Here is a 25,493-nt window from a genome sequence, read left to right as displayed (position 1 = left end):
ACTCCAAGAAATTTTGAGAATATTTCTAGAATTACATAAACAAACCACTTGGATTGGTGCTTGGGCGGAGTTAGTTTTGGAAAAATGCTACTATCTAAAACACATTTTGTAAATGGGGCAGAGCTAAGTTTACTGAAGACACTTTGTGTAAGTAATGGCTACTATAAAGAGAGGTGCAGAAGACAAGGAGAACATGGGCAGCTCTCAAAAGAAAAGGTCAGGAGTCATAGCAATACAATAAAACAAGTCACAAAGTATATGGGATTTGGGGTGTTGGAAGCTTTATCTTTAAGCGATGAGTAAGGAACACAAATGAGATCTCAGGGTTCTTCCTGGGGTGGAGGGGAGCACCTAACAGGGTTACAACAGATTAGGTCAAGTCCAGCCACAGGAATTCAGGAAGGTGTGCGTGCATGTTGGAGGGGAACGGGGGTTCTTTTTTGTGGCCTCTTAGTCCCATTGATAAAGTAACTTAAGAAATGGATTCAGAAGGAAACTTGAAGAGATTGTTATTAGAGTTTGATATTGAGAAAACAATACGGCGGGCAAGCTGATGGAGTTGGAGGAGGGTAGTCTTCAGAGAAGCGGTGAGAAGAGCCACAGCGTCAGGGAAAGCGTGCTTGGGCTGTGGACTACCATCCTGGGAAGCGATGGAGAGGAAGGAAAGGAAGCTGCGTGTTTTCAGTCAGGACTCGGAAGAGCAGCAGGCCTAACAGTGAAGATCTGCAAGCATTCCCCAAGATTCACACCGCTTTCCAGAGATAAATCTCTCAACTGCAACAATACTCAACTAGGGCAAGAACCAAGCACGGAAGGGAAAGCGAGGATGTTGAAGTGCATTCATCAGCCCCATGCGTGATCCTGAACCCCAGAGTGAATCTTTCTGAACCTCGTTGTCCTTAAAAAAGAAATGAAGTCAACACAAGCAGGTTGCACAGTATACATGCCATGAGGGACGTAAACCACTCAGAATATTGCCAGGAATGTGACTGGAGGAAGATACAGGGCAAGAATAAGGATATTAGCAACATCCGTTACCTAGTACCCACGTGCTGGCCCATAATAAGTAAATAACGCCAACAGATTGCCCAAATCCTAACATTTTGAAACCTTCTGCCTTTTTGTTATCATCAGCCACTGAGGTGTGACCTTGCATTCTCTCCGAACGCTGTCTAACCGTGTAACTCACAGAGTCTTGTTCCTAAACAGTCCTGGGTTCAGAGTTGAGCACTTCTGTCCCTTTTAACCAGTAAAGAGAAACGTATAAACTTGGAAGTAACTTAAACCCCTTCCTATCTCAGTAGCGCTGGGAAAAACTTGATGAAAATTTCTGTGGCTCTTTTGTTATTCTTTCTCTGTTGGTGAGTGAAAGGAGAGATATTTATGAACAAAATTTTCCTAGACTTCCTGGGGCTCTCTGCTTGCCAATCATGTTTTCACATGAATGCGATTACATAGAAGATATAATAAAAACATAATAAAGCTGTCATTTACACTTATCCAAAATATTACTCTTTCATTAGTCTTTTTTTAAAAAAAAAAAAATAGCTTTTCCCACTCCTTAGCCTTTCCAACTTTTTCTCCCAGACTGGGCTCCAAGCACATTCCCCTCCTGTGATTCTCCCATCTTACCCAAATGCCCCTGCCTGTGTCTTCCTCTGCCTGGAAATCCCTTCTGCCTCCGTCCCTCCTTCTTGTCTTCCTTCACAGGCAAGCTTACCTCGACCCCCTTGTCGCCCCTTCCCTCCACACCACACAGGAAAGGGCCGGGGAAGAGGGGGTATCTGCCTAACTGACCAGCTTCTACCCGCCCCCCCATCAGCTGTGAAAGGCACTGGGCGCCACCATCACCTCCATAAGACCTGTGTCTGCCTGTGCTGCTCTCTGAAGAAGCTCAGCTGCTAGAACACTTCTTAGGTACAGAGGGAGCTTCCATTTTGTACTAATAAAAGAAGACCATCAATTGCTTCTTATCTAGGACTGGAGATGAAGCGGACCTTGGTGAACACGGAGTGACAAGGGTGGGAATGAGGAAAACAGAGAGAAGAAGGTGCTTTTCTTCTCTCCCTTTTCACTGCCGATTCAGGATGTTTCTCTGATCCTAAACCTTGCAAAGAAAAGAAAAGCTGCAATAAGAAAGGAGAGAAAACAAGAGGAAAAAAAGAGAGGAAAACTCTTCAAGGGCACATATCTGACAAAAGGGAGAATATAAAGTTTTAACCTTCCACCGGGCCTTTCACATGCCGAGCGCCCTCCTTTCTCTCCTGGTGAAAATGAAACTAACTGAACTACACTTGTCAGCCCCAATAAAAACCGCATGATTTAGACAGACATGACTAATTGTCAGCAGGCAACCAGGGCTTTCTGGGGCACCGTAACCTGTGTCTCAGTCATACGCGTAGTAAAACCACCTCATCGTCTCTGCTTCCAGCCCATCGGCAGAGACAGAGGCGATCTTTCCCACAGCCCTTGCATAATTTTTCTCACTAATTATATTCTTAGTAGGTTAAAAAGACAGGAATATCATCCATGCTTTCAGAACGAGAAGCCCAAGGCTTCAATCTTCTTCCAAAAGGAATCCATCGTCAACTAACCCACAGAAGTCCTCAAGGGCTCCTTAAGTTGGTTTCTGAGCTAGCTACTCAGCTGCTAAGACAATATGAGGTGGATCTTGATCAGAGCAGAGTACACCAGCTCTCATTCTTCTTATCAGTAGGCAAATCTCATGCTCTGTCTCCAGGCAAAATTTGCTGGAGAGAACTGGCTTCCTCCGAATCATGAAGGAGAAAGAATATGTCTCTTGTATAACCTTAACAATATATTTTCATTAAATTTTATTTTCCCATCTCTTCTTGCCAAAAAAAAAAAAAAAAAAAAAAAGTAGAGCTTGGATTTGTTTTCCAAATGCACAGTTTACAATGTTCTGTTATGTTTTATGACACTCATCCATCAATTCATTCACTTACTCAAGTTCACTGAGTGCTTTTAAATGCCAACTTGATAGTTAGGAGGGAAAATCAGAAGGAAATGACGCCATGATGTGTATACCCACTTTGCTGGATAGTTTTGTGTCAACTTGACATAGCTAAAGTCATCCGAGAGGAGGGACCCTCAACTGAGAAACTGCCTAGCTAACATCAGGTTATGGCCAAGCCTATAGGACATTTTCTTAATTGATTGGTGGGGGAAGGTCCAGCTCTTGTGAGTGGTGCCATCCCTGGGTTGATGGTCCTGGGTTCTTTAAGAAAGCAAGCTGAGCAAGGCAGTTGGAGCAAGCCAGTAAGCAGCACTCCTGTATGGTCTCTGCATCAGCTCCTGCTTCCAGGTTCCTGCCATGATGAAGTTCCTGTTCTAACTTCTTTTAGTGATGGACAGTGATTTGGGAATGTATGCCAAGCAAATCCTTTCCTCCCCCAAGTTGCTTTGGTCATGGTGTCTCATCACAGCAAAGAGAACCCTGAGTAGGACACCCAACATCATGGACTCCTCCCCACTCTCGACACCTGCTTTTCTTGAGAGTCACTGGCATACATATTTTGTAATGTCTTAGCTATTTTTCTGTTGCTGTGACAAAAATACAAAAGCAGCTTAAGGGAGAGTGGTTTTGTTCTGGCTCAAGGGTACAAACCATCATGATGAAGAAAAAACAGTAACAGGAGCTTAAACAGCTGGTAACATTACATTCACAATATGTCAAAGAAATATTTGCATGCTTGTGTTTACTGAGTCATTTTCACAACAGCCAAAACATGGATTCAGTCTTTTTAAAGGTCTCCCAATAAATGAATATATAGAGGATTTTTCATTTGTCCATCCAACAGAATCCTGTTCAGCCTTAAAGAAAGCAATCGTGCCATTTGTAAAGATAAAGATAAACCTAGGTGTCTAAGTGAACTAAGCTAAACATAGAGACATCTGTATGATCTCACTCAAATATGAAATCTAAAAATGATGACCTCATAGATCTAGAGAATAAATCATCAGTGATTGTCAGCAGGTGAGGAAGTGGGAGGGGGAGAATGTATAGAGGATGCTGGTAAGAGATTCAAAATTTTATTTTTGGAAAGCAAAGTCAGAAGACCCATGTCACAGAAGAATGACTGTGGTTAATAGCACTATTCTTGGACGAAGGAGATGGATCGGCAGTCAAGAGCTGAATTCTCTTCCAGAGAATCTGAATTCAGAGCACAGTATCTATGCAGGACAGTTCACAACTGCCTGCAATTCCAGCTCCAGGGGATCTGCTGCCCCTTTCTGGCCTCCGTGGAATGCTGTACTCCTGTGTATATACCCACACAGAGACACAGACACACAGAGACTCTCTTTCTCTCTCTATGTCTCTCTCTCCCATACACACCTGCATAATTAAAATCTTAAATAAAACGTATCAAGTGATTACTATAAGAAGTTGCCTAGTTTGTTATCTTGTATCCTTGTATATTCAGCAAACAAACTAAACAATAACAACACTATTATATATTCACAGAAAGTACTATGGAACACAAGCTTGTGTTCAATCCAAAACTGAAAACTTTGTGAGACGACGCGTATGTTACTTAGCTGTTATCATCTCATAGTGTATGTATATTTTAGGACATTATGAAGAGAAAGGGAAATATGACATAAGCGCAATACACATGTACGAAATTCTTTAGTAAATTTAATAAATAAAAGTAAGAGACAATTTAGGAAAGACATAATGCTTCATTGATAAATACAAGTTTGTCTGATAGTTTGAACATGCATATGCAAATGCCATTCATGAGTCAGTAAGAGAATGCAACTATATTGGAGAGAAAAGGCTGAGGGTGCACAGAAGTAACTACAGTAACAGAAAACAGACGAACACAAGTGTGTGAAGAGAGCCAGCTCCATTAGTAAAAAAAAGAAATATAAAATGCTCTTAAAACACCCACTAGACTATAAAAAAAAATTAGAAAGTGAAAAATCCTATGGATTTGGGTTTTGTAGGCGAGGAAAGTGCTAGCGGAAATGTAAAGAAAATGATACTCTCAAACATTCCTAGTGGGTTTACTACAATATTTTTAGAAAATAAAATGGAAAAAAATATTAAATCTAAAATGCACACACACATGGGCTGGAGAGATGGCTCAGCAGTTAAGGGCACTGCCTGCTCTCCCAAAGGACCTGGGTTTAATTCCCAGCACCCACTGACAGCCCGATTCCAAGGGACCTGATACCTTTACACTAATGAACATAAAATAAAATTTTAAAAAAATTAAAAAAAAAACAACAGAAAATGCACGCACAGTTTGAATCAGCTGTCCTACACCTGGGAAATTATCACTCAACTAAACCCACCAATAGCTAAGAATAAGTGTCTGAGAAAATTTGCAGTGGTCACATTATTTTTAAAAGAGAAAGGAAAAATCCAAGACCAAGCAAATTGCCTTCTGAACATTTATCTTCGAGCTCATAAATAAGGGCTGCTCACATCCTTAGTTGAAGTTTCTTTTGCAGTGGGCAGCAGTCAGTGCAGAGACTCATAACCGGCTGAGGGGCTGAAAATGAATAATTGTGGGTGCTCAGACTTAATGGCACAGGCTTGGAGAACCTGGGGTGCGTGCAAAAGCTGAAGCAAGGAGAGGATTGCTGCGAAGTGTGGTCTTAGGACATGGCTTAGCCACCGAGCTCATGACTTCACAGCAGTTGTGGTCACCTGCACAAGACCTGTGCAAGATGGAGCCCCTCAGTATCCCAGCATGGGCGGAGAGGGGCTCATGAGGCTTCACCCTTGGCCGAGGATCAGTTGGCAGCTGGGGGCTGCTGGAGAAAGGGGAGTTCTTTTCCTTGAGGGGTGCCACCACTAGTAGACTGCCCACACTTCAGAGGAGAACCCCACAGCCATGCACTGACTGGACTCCATGGGTTGCACTAAAAAGGGCATGAAGGTAGCAGAGGTTCCAGGGAGAGTGCCAAAAGGATTGAACGCGGCTGTGATCAAGACGCATGTATGTAAGAAATTGCCAAAGAATAAAAGAATGAGGCAAAAACAAAGGGAAAAAAGGCTGCAGCCTATCAGAAAACACAAATGGCATAGGAGCAAATAAAACATAAAGAATCGGATTCTGTCCTCGTGACACTGTAAGTGGTTGTCGTGCACAGTGACATAGCTAACGAAAGTAGAGACTTTATTTCTAAGTGGGATTATTAATTATTTCTGCTTGAAATTAAGTCTTCAGTTAGTTGCACATGTGTGGGTTTATATGTGGGTTTGTGCACATGAATGCAGTGCCTATGGAGGCCAGAAGAGGGTGGCAGATCCTCTGTAGCTAAAATTCTAGGCAGCTGTGAGCAGATCCCTGTGGGAAGCAAAGCAAGCCCCCTGAAAGAGCAGTCCATGCCCTTATCTGCTGAGCCATCTCTCCAGCCACATTTAGGATTTTTTTTAATGAGTTTCTACAATGTGATAATTTTCTAGAAGAAAGTGAAAACAAACAAAAAAAGAGTCTAGCAATATCCCTGAAAAACATTCTTTTAAAGTTTCCCTTTTGAAATTGCATTTTCGCTTTAAGGATCACTATTAAGAAATAAAACAGGAGGCTAGAACGATGGCTCAGAGGTTAAGAGCACTCACTGGCTGCTCTTCCAGAGGTCTTGAGTTCGATTCCCAGCAACCATATGGTAGCTCACAGCCATCTATAGTGAGATCTGGTGCCCTCTTCTGGCCTGCAGGTGTACATGCAGACAGAACATTGTATACATAATAAATAAGTCTTTTTAAAAAAAAAAAAAAAAGAAAGAAAAACACAAAAGAAGAAAAAGAGAAAACAGATGTAGACAGTCAAGCCTGTCAAAATACATAAGCAACTAAACAAAATCTATGGGAAGGTAAGTTTACAAAATCCAACATAATCTCAAATGGGCAAAATATGACCCTGTGTCTGCATGTCACAGATATATGTTATATATCTGTATGTTTTTATGTCGTATATAAAAATTGCAATCATGTTGTATCTTGGATTTTCATTAACTTATTTTATTAACACCGTCTGAATGAGAGCATTGTGTTCTTCAGTATTCACATGTAAATGCGTACCTATATATACACATTGTGAAGAGAGGGCTAAAATAAAACACACTGAAGTGTGAGTGAATATCCGTGAGACAGACACGTTTTATTCCCCTTTCTAAACTGGTTTGCGTAGCAAGTGTCCCACAGTGGTCATTTCTAAATGGGAGTCTGAGAAAGGCAATGATTTCCTTGGAGAATGAAAACTGGTCAGAGGAGCCACCTTCCCGCTGGGCTCCTTCCCCCTGAGAGAATAGCGCTGGGCCTCTGGGTCACCTGTGTCTCACAGGGCGGAAGCCCATCGCTCCCCCACGCTGCCATGGCTTGGCAGAGCACAGCCCAGAGCATTGCATTTGGAGGCTGAACCTTGGGGCAGTTCTCTGAGAAGCCGCACACACAGCCTTGCTGTGATCTAAACCAACAATGCTTTTTCTCATCATTTCTCAGATTTCCAGGGGCACAGATTCCTACAGTGTGATTGAGGGCTCCGACCTGGAGGCTCCGCCACCTCCTTCTCGCGGCCCCTCCTGGGTGGGAAGGGCTCTCGCTGAAGCACAGACAGGGCAGCGTGTGGGAAGGCAAACACGCCTGCGGAAGGGACCCTGCCTGCTCTTGGGACAGCCTGTAAACTCTGGCTCTCGTCCCGGCAAATCTACCAGGGAGGACATGACGCCAGCACGGTAAACAGCGGCTAGGCGAGGCTGGCATCTTCCTCCCACACCCTCCCACTCTTCCCTGCTTCTTAGTTGAGTCAATAAATAGACAAATAAATAAATAAGCAAACAAAATAAAGAGCACCGGACACGTGGGCCCATTTCTTCAAGCACCGTGGACAGTCTCCCTGTTGCTGAAGCGATTTGAAGGAGTGTGTTCTGCATGTGTGAACGGAGCACATCAGAACACTATTCTGCAGAAACTTGAAACTCTCCACTGCGAGCAAAATGCCGTTTACACTTGGATGGGCAAGAACGCATTGTGGTTTAAATGAGGATGATGGCAATGACCGAAAGCTGGAGGAAGAAGACAAAAGGGACTGTGTCGACTCGACAGCGCCCCTCACTGGACGTCTGGCTTTCTCGTGGCATCCGAGGTTGCAGCTGACTAACAGGGCTGCAGACTGGACAGAATGTTCTAGTCTGTCTTATGCATAAGTACATGTCAGGTCAATAATGAGAGTAAAACTCCAGTATGCTTGACTGTGTGGGGCTGGTGCCGAGGCCAGAAAAAAATGACATAAACTAAAGTCAATCTTGGGCTCAATCAACCGTCATCAATGTGCTCTTTGGCTTCCTGCTTGTGACAAATTAACGAAAGAAGTCTCCTGCTCTTGTCCCCAGACGTAAAGGCAGGAATAGCAGGGAAAGGGCTGGAGTACATTGTCTGGGTTGTAATTCACTCAGAGACAAGATTAGGGCCTAGAAAAAAATCACAGCAAATAGCTACCAGGAAGACTAGAAATAAACTAAGTAATTTGTCCCAAACAGAGAATGGAGAGACATGATGGTGGCTTGCTTATTAGTGAAAAGGAGCGCGCGCTGTTATACTGCAGCCGTTTCTTGACTATTTGTGTGTGATTTTCTAATTTTGTGGATTACCCTTCCCTCTGTAGCCTTTGTATGTCTGACTCATCTCCATCTTTAATTCCTGTGTTTCCAGAACTCCCCAGAAGCCCACCTTCACTAGGAAAGCAAAACTGAGGTATGACTAGGGTTTACTAGCCAAAGGCACCCTTTGCTTCTTAGGTGTGAGACTAAATTCTGTGACATATTTTTGCCAATATGAGAGAAACTGACACCAAATTGAGTTTAATGAATGAAGATACTGGCCAATGGTCTTTTGCTAAGTAAAATTGGTAGATAATAGATAGATGATAGATAGGTGTAGATAGATGATAGGCAGTAGATAGAAGATAGAAAATGGATAAATGATATAGACAGATAATAGAAATATACATGGTAGATAAATAGACAGATGGATGGCTAGGTGATTGATAAATGATAGATGATAGATAAATAAATAGACATATGATTGACAAATGATAGATAGCTACATACATACGTAGATGATAGATGATTGCTAAATGATAGGTGGTAGATAAATAGATAGACAGACAGACAAATAGAGATAGATAGAGAGGGCATGCCAACTCTCTCAGGCATCTTCTATAGATAAGATACTGTACCCCGGATGATGAACAGGGATAAAGCCTCATGAGGAAAGGCTCAGACTCCAAGCGCAGGAGGACAAGCTCTAAGCCAGGAGAGCAGAAATCACATAGCTCCACCTGACACCAGACAAACAGGAATGCTAATCCTGGCTTCTCCTTTCAGATGATTATAAGGTCTTCCAAGGACAAGATCCTTCCTTTCCACAGAGTGTTCATATTTCTTCCTGCCAACTAAGATGTTTGCCTGCACTCAGAACCCCAAACCCTAATTTCCTTACAATGTCTAGGATCCTGGGGGATCTTCCCGAGTTCAAGTCTTGTCATGTACTTCATAAGGAGGAGTTAGGAAGCAAACTACGTGACCTCTCTGAAGTGTGGTTTACAACGCTAGCAAGGGAGCACCTGCCACTTCTCTTAGAGCTATGCAAATGGCCGAATGAGCTGCTCTCTGTAAAGCACAGTGCACTAAGAAATGCTGTGGTGGATGAATACTATTATGGTCTGGATGTGAAGTACCCCTGCAGGGCTCATGGGTTGTAGGCTTGGTCCCATTTATGGCACTAGTTAGAGGCGGCTCTGCCTTCATTGATGAACTAATCCACTGCTAAAAGCACATTTTAGTGGTTGTCGGGATGTGGTAGAATTAGGAGGTGGAGCCCATTTGGAGGGAGGTGGATGTATGCCTTGGAAGGATGAACTTTGTCCCCGGTATTTTCCTGCATCTCTTCCCCTGCTTCCTCCGTGCCACAAGCTGAGCATTTTTTTTGCTGCATTCCACCTCCTGTTCCCTTATGCTCTGCCTCACCAGCTGCCTCCAGAGATGGGGCTGAAGATTCAAGTGTCTGAAGCTGTGAGCCAAAATGGGGCTTCCCTGCCTTAGAACACTTCTCTTGCTCCCCTTCTTTAATTCTCTTGGGTAGTTGTCACTGAAATGAAAGGCTGACACTTGACAACTCAGCTAAGCTAGGAATGAGAAAAGCAGGCTGAAAAAGAAATAGGACTTTAAAGAACTGTCTTCTATGTTCACCAACCCTACAGATGGTAGAGGTTTAATGTCCAGACTATATAAAGAACTCAAGAAATTAGACACCAACAAACCAAATAATCCAATTAAAAAATGGTGTACAGGGCTAAGCAGAGAATTCCCAGCAGAGGAATATCGAATGGCAGAGAAACACTTAAAGAAATGCTCAACCTCATTAGCCATCAGGGAAATGCAAATCAAAACAACCCTGAGATTTCACCTTACACCCATCAGAATGGCTAGGATCAAAAACTCAAGTGACAAAACATGCTGGAGAGGATGTGGAGAAAGGGGAACCCTCCTCCATTGCTGGTGGGAATGTAAACTTGTACAACATCTTTGGAAATCAATCTGGAGGTTTCTCAGAAAATTGGGAATAGCACTACCTCAAGATCCAGCTATACCACTCCTGGGCATATACCCAAAATATGCCCCACCATTCAATAAGGACATTTGCTCAATTATGTTTAAATAACCTAGATGTCCCTCAGTGGAGGAATGGATACAGAAATTGTGGTACATCTACACAATGGAATACTACTCAGCTGTTAAAAAAAAAAAAAAAGGAAATCATGAAATTTGCAGGCAAATGGATGGAACTAGAAGACATCATCCTGAGTGAGGTAACCCAGAAACAAAAAGACAATAATGGTATACACTCACTTAAATGTAGATATTAGCCATATAATATAGGACAGCCATCTACAGACCTAAAGAAGCTAAACACTAAGGAGGACCCTAAGAAGGATGCTTAAATCTCATTCAGCATGGCAAACAGGATAGGCACCAGAAAGAGTGGAACAGAGGGAACAGGATGGGAGTCTACTATAGAGGGCCTCTGAAAGGATCCACCCAACAGGGGATCAAAGCAAATGCTGAGACTCATAGCCAAACTTCGGGCAGAGTGCAGGGAGTCTTATGGAAGAAGAGAGGGGTGGGGACAGAGGGACATAGAAGAGATAGGAGACCAACAAAGCTAAAGGATCTGAGCCCAGGAGGTCCTGCAGAGACTGATGTACTAACTGAGGACCATGCATGGAGAGGACCTAGACCCCCTGCTCAGATGTGGCTGATTGGCAGCTCAGTCACTGTGTAGATCTCTGAGTGAGGGGAGCAGGGGCTGCCTCTGTCATGAACTCAGTTGCCTGCTCTTTCTTCACTCGCCTCTGGTGATGCTGCCTTGCCAGGCCACAGAGGAAGAGGATCCAGGCAGTCCTGATGAGACTTGACAAGCTATGGGCAGATGGCAATGGTGGAGAACTCCCCCTTTCGGTGGACTAGGAGAAGGGGATAGGGGGGGGGGGGGGGGGGGGGGGGCAGAATAAGAGGGAGGGGGGTGGGACTGGGAGAGTTGAGGGAGGGGCTTCAATCAGGATATATAATGAATAAATTGTGAAGAAATAATTAAAAGTAAAAAAAGAACTGTCTTCTACCTGTAGAAAATTGGCTTTAAAGAAAGAGCAGGAGGAGGCAGTCCCGGGTGTCAGCTCTACACGGACCTACTGACAGGCACTCCGTGTGCTATTTTTCAGCCCATTAGCATTTCTGGTTAAGAACCGTACTTAATATTAACAGACTTAAATAAACTTGAGAATGAGGGATAGAGGCTCTGGGTCATTTTTTAGCCAGAGCAAACATAGGGAAGTGTGATTCTGGTCTCAGAACTGAAGTGACACAGTTACTTAGGCAGTTGAGTTCAATGGCATCCCAAGTCCTGATGGGGTTTCCCTCCCAGACTTCTGTCAAAATCCTAGCAACAGCACCACTTTCTGGAGTTAATCGACTTTGAATACAGACCCTCAAGAGTAGAAGAAAAACATGTAAGACAACTCAGTGGCTGGCATGCTCATAGGAACGCACACGTACAGGGCTGGGGAAATGGCTCCATGGGTAAAGTCCTTGTCCACAAGCATGAGAACATGAGTTACAGTCTCCAACACCTGCAAAAGCTGTGTGCAGAAGGATGTGTCTGCAAAGCAATTCCAGCACCAAGAGGCAGAGTTACCTGATCCCTGGAGCCCTTTGGCCAGTCCAAGATTGGCCAGCTCTCTTCACCAATGTTCAGTGGGAGACTTCATCTCAAAAAGTAAGGTGGAGAGCAGTAGAGGAAGCCCTATTGACCTATGGCCTCCACGTGCATATGCCTGGGTACTAGAACACAGGCATGTCCATATACCACAGGGGGGGGGGGGGGAGGACACAGAAAAAAAGGAGAGAGAGAAGGGAGAAAGAATGAGGAGAGAGAGAGGTGGGGTGTACTGGAAAGAGTATGGCTTCATATCTCCCAGGATAACACATGCCCATCAAGATGAAGAACATATTTATTTGCCAAACCCTCCCCTTTCCGGTCATCATCTTTCCCCTTGCTCTCCAAAAGAGGAATCAAAAGAGCTGCCTGCACTGAGCTGGCAAATAGCTACAGGCGCTGTCTTCCTGGAAATTCGAACAGGCAGCCATCCCCACAGCACTAGAGAGATAATCCTGAGGGCGCATTCACAGCTGCTCAGTCTCCTAATGGGGGGATTACAACCATAACTGTTTAAATTAATAAGCCAGAGGAGCCGGGAGTAGGGGCACTCTGAAAAGCGTGGAGTCAGCCATGTCCTCTGCAGATAGAGGCTGAAAAGGTTCCTTGCGCCTGAGGACAGTTGATCATCTCCACCTTCTGAAGACTTGCCCGACCAGTCCCACAGCACTTCTGAGGGTGACTAAGCCCCGACCTGGCAAAATTATTTAACATTTTGATTAGTCACTGAGTAAAGGCTTTGCTAGAACCCTTCATTTCCTACACAGTTGGACAGACTCGGTCTCAACAGAACGTTTCCTGAAGTGCTTCCCCTGAACTGCCCAGTTCCACAAGTAGGAAGCCAGCCTGCTGAGCGAAGCCTGCCAGTCTGGCTCTCAGTGAGATCTGGTTTAGTTCACTGGCAGCACAGATTGGCAGGCAGGCCAAGGTCTACGCCCCAGCCCTCCCTCACAGTTCAGGCAGGTTACATAAAAATAAACTTACATACTATTCCATCGACTCAGATTTCCTGTGCTTTTAAACGCTTTGAAGGTTAACATGATATTTGCAAAGCAGAGGGGCTTTTAGTATTTTTTATCTCATGTCTGCTACTGGATCTGAAAGCTGCAAATAAACACAGCTGGCCAAGGCGACACTGCTGACTTTGTTGTAATACGGGAGTGGCTTTCCAAGAGGTTTGTGGACTGGCTCAAAAATGTTCTTTGGAGGAAGTGAGAAATGGATTTGGAAGTCAGTAAGACATTTTCAGTTTTAATTTTTAATTTAAAAAAAATGTTGTGACTGGTGTGCACAATACATGAGAAATGGCTGCTTGTCTGGTTACACGGCATACACTCTCTGTACAGTTCCCACTTCTCATTTTAAATAATTAAGCTCGGTGGAGAGGGTTCTTAATTATTGAGAGGCTATTATTAGGCAGCAACTGGAAATGAGTAAGTCTGTCCCCCACTTTTGGGTTAAACATAAATTTGCCTGTCACTTCCTATCAGCAACATTCAACCAGCAATAGAAAAAGAGGGTAGTAACATCAAAGAAGGAAATGCTTTCACTTGCTAGCAGCAAGGGGAACAAAGAGAAAGGAAGGGGTGGAAAGCAGGAAGTGAGCAGGAAAGGAAGAAGGGGAAGAGGAGAGGTAGGAGGAAAAGGGAAGGAAAGAGAGTAAAGGAGAAAAGAAAGGAGGGGAGGAGAGAGAACAAAAGAGAAGAAAAAGAAAGAAGACTCAGCAACACAGTATCAGTAGGGTGAGTGACTAAGTCAGATTGTATACTTAAATTCAACTAAAGAAACATTTGTAGAATGCTCACTGGGCAGAAGGCATTGAAAACTCATTCTCCAAACTCATGTCCAAATTGGGCTTTATGTCTGAAGGAAAAAGGCAAGAAACAAAAAGGAGAAAATAGCATGCCCACACCTGTCTCAGGGTAGCTGCGCTACAGCACAGACGGCACTGTGGCGTCCTTGCGCCTTTATCTCTCTGGGTGTCTTCTTCCTTTTTCCTCTTACCAGGGAGGAAGAAGGGCTGTGAGTCATTTCAAATGACTTCCTTTGTGAACCTGCTTTCGGTCCCCTATATAAATGAAATAAGGTCGTTAAAAACTAATTCGTTCTTGGTGTTCTGCATATCACTTCCCATCAAATTCCTTGACTATATCCATTCACACAGTTAACGCCATCAAATTCCTTGACTCTACTCATTCACAAAGCTAACTCACATCAAATTCCTTGACTACATTCATTCATAAAGTTAGGTAAAAGGCTAAATTGATCTCTCAGTGACTTATAAGTGTAGGGTCCTGAGTTCTATTCCCCAGAAGCCATGTAAAACAGGCCAGGTGTAGTGGTGCAGGTTTTGTGATCACGGAACTGGAGAGATGGAAATAGTCACACACACACACACAAACATGCACAAGTAGTGGGCTGGAGGAAATGGCTCAGTGGAGAAAGTTCGTGACACAGAGTTCATATCCCTGCATACACGCATGAGCCCACACACAGGTGAGGGTTCAGGCACACACAAACACATATGAAAACAAAAGCCAAGCAAGGCATGAGTTCTTTGCCAGTGACATAATGAGCACACTGGTTCATCCTTGCCCAGGCCAGGTCCCAGGCCAAGCTCCTGGGCTGACTGGTATTTTTGTCACTAGAACACTCAGCCCTAGAATGCCCCTCTTCTGGGTGTGTTTATGAGTTGGCAAAGATGTGGCAGTATGGTAGAAAATGTGCTCACTGGGCAGAATAAAGGAGGGCCTCGGGAATGCCACCCAATACACCGCGCTGGCTCACCACCTACAAAACTTCCTTCTCTTGCGTGTAAAATCGTCCTTGCACTGCTGCTTTATTACAGGGACGTCAACAGACTTTTAGGAGGACTTCAGAAATACTTCATGAACCACTTTTCAATAAAATCCTTACTGGTTAAGTGATTCACTTAGCATGCTATCTGCCCATTTATACAATCCCAGGTCAGTGCATCATGGTCGAAGGGCTGGGACGCCATCAGCACTTCCAATTTTAAAGCATTTTAATCTTATTTTTGACAGCTCCATACATGTATACAACGTGTCATGGTCATAACCATGGACCATTTCAAACATCCCCCTGAGCTTGGGGGGCGGAGGGCATGCCAAGTTCTTGTTTTTAAAGTGTTGTATCATGGTGAAAATGTACAAGATACATCAGAGTGGAAATATTTTGATGAACTTCCTAATGTTTGTTCATCTAAAATGTTGGGATATGTTTATTTCCTAATTACAAAAAACAGTGGATTTTTACTTATAAACTTTTTCCCCTCAAATTAGAAGAGAACAGGTGAGCTGGAATGTGGCAACGGTGCATACTTTAATCAAGCACTGGGGAGGCAGAAAAAGGCGGATCTCTGTGAGTTTGAGGCCAGCCTGGGTGGGTTACAGAGTAAGTTCCAGAACTGCCAAAGCTACACAGAGAGACCCTGTCTCAAACAACAGAGAGAGAGAAACAGAGGCAGAGACACAGAGAGAGAACAGTGGAAAGTCTGATAGTAAATGAGTCCACACTGACAGGTTTACAAAGCACAATGGATTGATGGGTATATTTTGGGGTTGGGAAATAACTGCTCAAATTAAATTGTTTGTGGTTCCTGTCTCAAACAGAAGGGGAAAAAACACCATGCTGATTCTGCCACTGTGTGTGTGTGTGTGTGTGTGTGTGTGTGTGTGTGTGTGTGTAACTGAAGTAATTCAAACTCTATTCCGTAGGCTTGTGCGCTTCTTTCTTGTGTTCTGTTAACAGACATATAAGCCTGATGAATCCCGTGTTAGAAAGCAATGTTTCACAGAGAAACATAGACACTGTGGAGGGGAAAAGAGCCAATTGAAAATAATACTCAGCTAAGTTTTGAAAGAAACCTTCCCCCATGTTAACTCAGATTGTGTGGGCCTCCTCCACCATTTCTGCCCGCACATCTACGAGAGTGAAATCCACTGCCTGGAGATACTCAGAATTAAACACAATCACAGATAATACTGATATGGAGAACATTTGCACAAGCAAGCAACCACCTCAGTAATGAGCTTTTTCTTTCCACCCTAGTGTTTTAGACTGGTTCTAAAGAACTACATGGGGCAAAATGTTGACTGCTGTTCAGCAAAGCTGGACTGTGGACGTTGACCAAGCTACCTGGCATTCAACCCTCACTCTTCACCCTATTTCAGTCCCCGCTTTTGCTCTCACAGCAACTTTCTGGTTATGCATTATCTGGTTTGGCCATCTCTACTGCCTACTTCAGATAACTACCCAGCCCTCCACTTGGCTTGTTACTGAGTAGGCTTGACCTAAGAGAATGGGTGAGGAAAGAGCCAGAATTTTCCTTTGATGTCTTGGAACTCAAGACTCCATTATATAATCTACCATAAATCCCACAGTCAGGACTGACACCAGCTTCCAAAGTTACCAGAATATGACACTCCAACATGATTCATTGTGGATTCTGATGTCTCTTAATTAATATGAAATCAGGACTTCAGCTTGCCAGCGATAAGAGACTTCTCTGATTTGCCTCCTTTATAGTTTTAAGGATTTCCTTGATTAATTTTCTTCTCCTGCAATCTAAGCCTCACATGCCAAATGTTCTGACTGGCTCTTTGCCTCTAAGGTTTGAGCTCACAGATGTTTTCTTATGGCCACAGAAAATACCTATCCTCTGAGAACAGGTTTGATAAATAAAAAAAAATAAAAAACTGGCAATAAATTTTGAACTGAGGAACTGGCTGGAGAAGTCAAGTGCAGCCTCTTAGCCAACTCATGCGCAGGCCCACCTGGCATCCTCAAGCCTCGGATATAAACGGTAGTGGATGCCAGGGTGCCCCGCCAACAAAGGAAGGCCCTGCACAGCCCCCAGCCTTCTGTGTGGCAACATGAACTCCTCTCCTTGCTCAACATATGACCAAGCCTTCCCACAGAGAAAATTGGCACGTTTAAAAGTCCCTTCTGCTCCGAGCTCTGAGGGAGGAGTGAGATGGACAGAGTCCAGATGGTGAGATCGAAGGAGGCTGAGGGCCTGTCTCATCTGAGCAGAGATAATTTGTGAACTGTCCTCAGTGATTAATACACAACACTTGAGTCCGGCTTATGCAACATGAGGGCTACAGTGAGCCGACTTTGGGTTTCTGGGTTTTTCCTTTCCTAGAAAACATTTTTCTATGAATCTCTCTCTCTCTCTCTCTCTTTTCTTTTTGTTATTGTTGCAAGCGAGGTCTGAAGTAGCTCTTCGCTGGGTTTATGAAGTTCACATGGTCTCCAGGGAAGGACACCAAAGCAGTGTGAGTGGCTTCCCCTGGCGGAAGGCCACTGTGTCACCCTCTCCCTCTCCTTCTCTGCTCAGGAAACACAGGAAAGCCAGGCAGCAGCTACCATGCGACACTCTCAACACGTCTCAGCAGCCCTTGAGACTCACTGCAACTGATTACTGGACATGCGCATGTTTTCTCCCAATCCCTGTCCCCAATAGACACTTGCCTTGTTTTCTCCCATAACTGTCACCCTGACCTTTTACAACACCCTACTCCTTTAAAGAACAAGAGGAAAGGAGAAAGCACCATCTCTTTCCACCCCTCCGCTTTGGCTCGCCGGTCACTGGACTCAGCTCCAAACCCCCAGGGTCTGAGGCATTCCAGCAGTGGCAAGAGCTGTGATGGCCCCCCTTCCCACAGAGAGCTCCGAGGGCGCAGCCATTTTCTACCCCAGGCACTGTGGGCTTCATTGCGCTTATGCGAATGTCCTGACTCAGAGGTACAAATGCAAGTTGCTGACGACAGGGGCTCCAGAAGCATAATTTGGTACCAGCACTGGGATCACACTCCTTGTGCCATCTTCACCTATTCGGTAGGGAATTAGGCCTCAAGTAAAGAGATGCTCAAGCACCCAATGTACAGGACATGTTTGACAAGCATATATAAATTAGAATAATCGGATCCATCTCCGTCTCCTACAAATAGGAGCCATTTTCCTGTGAATCTGTATCTTATCCAAATAAAATGATCTTTGTCATGAAAATATCCCAGGGAAAAAGCATTCTGCACATATGATGTGTCCTGTTTAGTGCCTACTGATCCCCGAATGTAACCTTCTAGCAGCTGTTTGGCAGTTAGTTGCCAGACTCGTCTTGAAATTATGAAGATAACAAAATCCCCAGTGTCTTCTACTAGTCAGCCTCCTGCCTCAGCCTCCTGAGGAGCTGGGACTAAAGGCTTGAGCCATCAGGCTCATTTATGGTAGTGTCTTTTGACCCCCAACCCACTCCTTTCTCTACTAGCCATTTTGAAACAAAGTCCTTTCGCCTCCACAAATAATCATAATTCAAAAAATGAGTCCTTAAAAGATTTGTTAAATTGGCCACTTGAAGTTGTTCTCTTTAAATTAACAGTTCACCTCTCTTGAGATATTCCAATCTCCAAATTGATGTGCACAGTCTCCAACTAAAAACTTCAATCTACCCAGTATTTTCAGAGATAAGGCCTCATTTCATTCTAACCTCACACAAAAATTGTCAGTGCCTACACCATGAAGTCAAGGTCCTTAAATGGCATTTAACTTCATAGTCCTAAATTCTCTGCTAACACTTACCTGCATACTTTTTACTTATCTTCCTGTCAGACCAGCTCCTGGTGCCCCAAGATGATTGTCCCATATCTTGGGTTAGAGTCTTCCACCCCCTAACATCTTCCCAGGCAACATTCCCCATCCTTCTGGGTCAAGACCAAGTGTCACTTCTGGTCCCAAAAGCCCCCATGTGGATTGGAAGCGACTTCTCTGTGTGCTTCCACATGATGGTGTCTGACCTTACCAAAGCACATGTTACTTTCTACTCTATTAATTAATTCCATATATGTCAGAGCTGTGCTGTGGCAATCATACATCGTAGTGTGTGCCTAACTCTCCATACCTCATTAAAAACAATAATCTGGGGAACAAAGAATGCACTGTGTTTAATCAAACATAGAAACTGCATATCTAACAAGGATGGATAGCAGCCTTCTCCCAGGGTACCACGGTGCAAAACCCTGAGCAGAACTCCACTGTTGGCACCTGGGTTCCTTCCAGTAGGGTCTATAGTGGACTCTTTGGAGCAGGATTTAATGAGTCACAGTAGAGCTCTACAATTATTGCTCATTCCTGAACAAAATTAAGAATTTAATAAGTAAGTCAAATTGAACTACATTCTATTCTGAATAAACTTGGTGCCAAATATCTCTGCAGAGAGACTTAAAAGTTCTTATGGAGGGCTAGAGAGATGGTACAGGGTTAAGAGCACTGACTGCTCTTCCAAAGGTCTTGAGTTCAATTCCCAGCAGCCACATCATGGCTCACAACCATCTATAGTGAGATCTGGTGCCCTCTGCTGGTGTGCAGGTGTACATGTAGGCAGAATACTTTACATAATAAATAAATAAATCTTAAAATATTTTTTTTCTTGTGGATTACCAAAGAGTCTTTGCCACAGTTCTCAAAGTAAATATCCCAGCAAGACTGCTTCATTGCACGGCAGAGGGAGAAAAGGTCTGAAGCACGCAGGTCTCCATGTGCAGAAGGCCCAGGTTCTACAGAAGCAAATGGGGAAGGAGATCCACTTAGAGAGCACAAGCTGATAGCGCTTGACAAGTAAATGGTTCACCCAGAACCAAGAAATAGGCAATCCTAAAAAAAAAAAAAAAAAAAAAAAAAAGAGTGGGCTGTCACCGCTCTAGAGAAGGAAGCAGTCAGGGCACCGACTTGAGGTCCCCAGAACGGCCATGTCCTTCCCTCCCACCTCATCTCCTTGCGATGAGCAGGGAGCCTGGGCCTGATTCATCCCTGGCCTCCGCAGGGAAACCGCCCCCTCGAGTTGAGAGCTGGTAACTTTGAGGAGGAGGCTAAACCAGGGTTGTACTCCTGAAGCCTGGAGTTGAGAAAAAGAAGTGACAGCTGTACAGCCGACAAGACACCTGCTGGGTTTTGCACTAGAAAAGGTGGGGCTCCACCCAGCCTCCAGTCACCTCACACCAGAGAACATCTCCCAAGTCACACTGGCTCCCCAGGGAGAAGGTGATGGACATCTTCCAAAATCTCCCTGTCACCTCCTTCTCACATTTGAGCTTTATCACACACCCAGAGACTCTCTCCACTCACACTTTCATCTACACAAACGTGCGCGCACGCGCGCGCACACACACACACACACACACACACACACAGACCTCTTCAGAAGTGCAGGTCAAAGCACTCTGCACGCTACTTTCTGGCACCACACTCACTGGACCGCATAACCTCCCTCTCTTCACTTGCAAGATTTCACAACGTAACTAAGTAGTTTGTGCACGTCCCACAACAGTTTGCACTCAGGAGGGTAAAACTTCATCACAGGTTTTGCAGCTAGAGAGACACTGGGCTTGGGGTACACTACTTCTCCAGGACAAGGTTCATAGAGGCAAGTGCTTCAGAAACCAGCATCCTCTACCAAATAAGGACTGTAACAGACTCGGGAATGAGATGGACTTTGTCTCCTAGGACTCTCCTGTCACCTTTAAAGCCATGTGGGACAAACCACCTGGCTGTGCAGAGCCTTCATTTCCTCCTTTATTTGATGGGAATAGTATTACTGCCAATGAGCTGGGGTGGTGCGGAGGTTAAAGGTGCCAATATCCACTAAAATGGAGAAGTATTGCACACCCCAGCACTGAGGGATCAAAGTCGTTAAGCAAAACAAGAGCTCCCCGAACATCAAGCACTCATGTAATCCTGTTACTATTACAACTTCCTGAACACTGAACACAGGTGGCACCAGTACTGGAGAGCCTGTCTTAGGCCTTTGGTCTGATTTAGAAACCCAGCATACATGCCGTGTGTGTGGACTAAGAGATTGATGCTGGGGAGTAGCCCAGGATCTCACGCATGCTAACTGATGCTCTACTGTGCTGTGCCCCTCGTCCTTTGGAATGATCTTCCAATTTGAAGACAAAAACAAAGCATTCGTTACGTGATTCTTGTTTGCTTGCTGGTTTGTTTGTTATTGTTTTGTTTTGTTTTTGAGACAGGGTTTCTCTGTGTAGCCCTGGCTGTCCTGGAACTCTCTTTGTAGACCAGGTTGCCCTTGAACTCATAGAGATCTGCCTGTTACATGGCTTTAAAATGCTTGTCTCAGCCAGACCTTTCCATCACAAACAAGTATGACCTTGCTTAGATATAAGGAAGAAGGGTGATGGTGAAATGAAGAGGTGGACATTAGGGGTCTCCAGCCTTCTCTTCCAACACGGACCACAAAGCGGGAATGTTTTCAGTGGGTGTAATGCCCAGCAAGCAAGAATGACTCCCTAAATTTTTCAGAACAAAGTCAGAGATACTCTTAGATGGACATCAATCTCCTCTACCTTGGATGTTGCCCTTAGGTTCTAAACATTTTTTCAAATGACATTTATTGAGCACCAGACTTAGAATGAAAAGACTTCTCCATTTGGGTTTCTATCTCTTTGTTCTTCAGGTGACGGTGCTTGAATGGCATGGGAAAATACTAAGTAGCCTAGGCTGACCTTGAACTCATAACCTTCCAGTCTGGGATTATAAGCATTATACTGAGTTCCTAAAACTAGACAGCTGCAAGTAGTTAAATGAGTGCTTTAAGTTCATTTAGCCCATGGAGTCATAGCTTGTAGCAACTCTTACTGCTCTCTTTTTGCAGATAGAGATTAGAGGAGAAAAGTGAGAGACTTTTCCTGAATGGGACAACTAGAAAGTGGTAGGAGGTAAGGCATGAGATTGGTGACTTCTTGTGGATTTCTGAACCCTCACCAAAAAGTTAGCTGAGGTGGAAAGCCTGCGCAGGAGAATACGCTTTATAGCAGAGTATTTCTAGGGATGAGCTCAACCCCCTTGGATCTATAAAGGTCAAAGGCTTTCAGAGGCATATATATATATATATATATATATATATACACAGAGAGAGAGAGAGAGAGAGAGAGAGTCATAGAATTCATTTGTGCATGCAGTTTTCCAGGATGATCCAGAAAAGGACTACTAGGACATCACTTAAGAGACAAAATCACCATTATCATCACCGTCTTTAGCAAAAGCTACTTGTAAAGTTCTTACCTTTAAGAAGAGCATTTGGGGGCCCAGTGAGATGGTTCACTGGTAAAGCACTTGCTGTGCAAGCCTGGAGACCTGGGTTCAATTCCCAGAACCAGTGTAAAGATGGAAGGCGAGAAGTGACTTCACAACAATGTCCTCTGGCCTCCACATTCTCAGTATGGAACACACACACACACACACACACACACACACACACACACACACACATAGAGAATAAATAAGTGAATACATAGATAAATACTTCGTTAGTCCCTGTGCAGGGTCTCATAGGTGCTCTCTCTTTCTCAGTAAACAATAGCCAGTCAGCCCAGGCAGTGTGGGCAGACAGGACCACACCTCCTATGCCTTTTGGCAGAGGTATGATTTTCTTCTTCAGACCATTCACTCTCTTGTCCTTTTTCTTTACAGCCTCCTCCCTGTACGTACAGATCAAACTGAAGCTCAGCTGTGGCCCATCTCAAGCAGGCATTCTGACCAACTGGATCAAAACTACAGAGACACGCTCAGACATGGCAGATCCGGATGACTACCATGTAAGAAGGCTCAGCAGGTACCTGGTGGAATGTCTCCACAGCTCAGGAGCGTGCATGCTTGGGGAGGAAGGAAGGCAGACTAATCTGGGTTCTACACTGAGTGACAGGCAGAGATCACTGAAGGAAAAGGCAGTTGCCCGACTTATTGCAGCAAACTTACCAGTCTGGTGTTCATTTTCTTCCTTTACTGTCATGAGCAACAAAACTGAACAACTACCTCCAAGTGTCAAAAGAACACATGCCACCCTTAGTGTAACCCCAGGGTTCAGATTCAATATTTTGCAGTTTTTCCTGTATGCCCTGTCTCTCATGCCTATGTCAGTTTTATTTCCAATTTCTGTGACAAAAATTCATCAATATTGGGCATAGATGTGGGCCCAACCTCTACAATCTTACATCTGTGCAAGGCCTAGAGTGGGCCTTCTCCGGATATTATCGAAACAAGAGCAAACGCTCGCCTCCTTTTTATTTATTTATTTTTTGAGAAACAAGAAAGAATTTTAATGAATAGAAATAGGTGCTGAACCCAAGATCACAGAGGTTCCCACCCTCCTGATTTTTAAGTAAGTTCAAATGCTTTTAATTGGTTCTCCAACATCCACACACCCCGCACATATTATTGTTTCAAATTCAAAACCAAATACGTTTCCCAGTAGCCTTGTGGGTGGAGGTGCCCCATAAATCTGTTAGATTTGGCCCAAGAGGCTAATTTTAAAATATCTGGCACCCGTGAGTGGTACTTCATGCCACGATCATCATCTTAATTAAGCCCAACCCTTAGATTAAGTTAAAAAAAATTTAATGAATTTTAGCCATCTAGGATTTTCTGGGCGAGTCAGAGAGAACAAACACTGGCAATTTCTTGTTCAAGCCCGAGACTTTCCACTACAGGAAACGGGTGGCTTTCCTGTGGCCAAAATGAAAGTATCCTTTTCTGCCTTTTGTAACTACCACGTCACCAACGAGGGGCACACTATGTGTGACAAAAAAAAAAAAAAAAAAAAGCAGTCACCCAAACCCACAGGGCACCGAACTTGCCTACAGTCGAGGGACAACTTCAAAACGAGATGCATTACTAGACTGAACAGCTTTTCAGAAAACTCCTCTGCCTCCGGGGAAGAATAAGTGGCTCATTGCAGCCGCTTAGATCAGGCTCACGGAGGCCACAGCACCGAAGAGTAAGAAACTGAGGTCGTGCTGAGGCAAGTAGGAAGTTAAGTCCAAGCAGGAACTTTTCAGAGTCGCGCACGTTTCAACCACACAGAATCCCCACAGTTAGACCTGGGATCAATAAATAGACGGCGTGATCCGGGGCAGGCAGGCAGCCTGTCAGCGCTGTGCTGAGAAGAGATAACTGTGTCGACCTCTGACTCAGCTGAACGTGGCCTCCAGAGTGAATTTCCACGGGACCAAGGTCAGGTTTAACATGTTAACGTCATGATAACGTTTGCCAGAAACTTTGTTAAAAAAAAAAAAAAGAGAGAGATATACATAGATACATATAATCTATATATCCCTGAAGCGATGAGAGGAGAGGAAATGGACATATTCTCAGAGGAGAGGTGAGCTCTGAGACTCCAGGCTGATTGCACACAGTAGCACATTATAGCCGGGGGGGGGGGGGGATGGAAAGAAATAAAGTACCTGCTTGAGAAGAATGTCGCCCAGAGACTGCCTTCTTGTGCTAGAGAATGGCACAGGAGGGGGCATTGGCCTCTCCTGGCGTCACAGGGCTGCTGAGCATGGAGCCTTGTGTTTTCAGTTTGGGTAGAATCCGCTCCCAGGCTGTTGTGACCATGAAATTAGGAAACGCGGAGAGCCTGCAGCAAAGAGCTAGCACCACCGCTTGACCGGGATTGGAAACTGTCCGGGCAACAGCGGAGCCCTCCTCTCGCCATCCAGCTCTCGCAGCCTTTGCCTGCAGCCAGATGTTTGCAGAGGACAAGCCTCCGGTGGAGCTAGCCGAGACTTTTTTTTTAAGGCCATCCAACCCCATTTTCTCTTTGCTTGCAATAAAGCTCAAAGTCTAGACGGGCATGTTGACTTGGAAAAATAAAATAAGGCGCCCTTTCCGCGCATAAATTTTCCTCACCCAGAATGAAGCCCTGGTGAGGTGTTTCTTAGGTGAGCGCTTCCCAAACTTTCTCTTTCACTCCGCGGCGGCTGGCAACCCTTGTCACTGATTAATGAGGTTCCTCATTTTGGAAACCTGCTGGGCTCAGCCCGCACCGACTTTGAAAGCCTTCAGGTACAAGAGCCTTCTGTAAATAAACTGTTTGGCATTTCCTGCAGCGATTTACAAGTGTATGGAGCTTGCGGATATTCTGTTTGCATTGGAACTTTAATCTTGCTTATTTTGTTTTATTGAGACAAGGTCTCACTCTGTAGTTCAGACTGGTCTTAAACTCTCAGCTATCTTCCTGCCTCAGCCTCCCAAGTGCTAAAATTACAGGTACAAGGGAATGTGACAGGCTTTTTAAAAACTTATGTTTGTTTTCTTTTTCTTTTTTTTTTTTTTTTTAATTCAGAGACAAACGCGCTGAAGGAAAAATAGGAGATTAAAAATATTTTAAATTTCTTTTCCTTTTTGGTACTAGAAACCCAAAACT

The 25,493-nt window shown here is 44.3% G+C and overlaps 1 protein-coding gene across 4 annotated transcripts in view; it reads right to left on the bottom strand.

The window, feature by feature from the left end:
• Positions 1–25,025, bottom strand: part of Esr1 (estrogen receptor 1) — a 364,727-nt gene extending 339,702 nt beyond the window's left edge. For 3 of the 4 annotated variants that reach the window (XM_055616066.1, XM_055616068.1, XM_055616070.1), the window contains exon 1: positions 24,529–24,805. The gene's annotated coding sequence lies outside the window, so the exon portion shown is untranslated. Of the gene's footprint in view, positions 1–24,528; positions 24,806–24,976 lie in introns of those variants that run through there. The other variant, XM_055616067.1, reaches the window with a different exon arrangement.
• Positions 25,026–25,493: the final 468 nt, after the last annotated feature.

The sequence above is a fragment of the Psammomys obesus genome, unplaced genomic scaffold (assembly GCF_907164565.1).
Source record: "Psammomys obesus unplaced genomic scaffold, mPsaObe1.curated_primary_1811, whole genome shotgun sequence".
In the NCBI taxonomy this organism is placed as follows: domain Eukaryota; kingdom Metazoa; phylum Chordata; class Mammalia; order Rodentia; family Muridae; genus Psammomys; species Psammomys obesus.
This window is presented reverse-complemented; position numbering and strand designations above follow the sequence as displayed.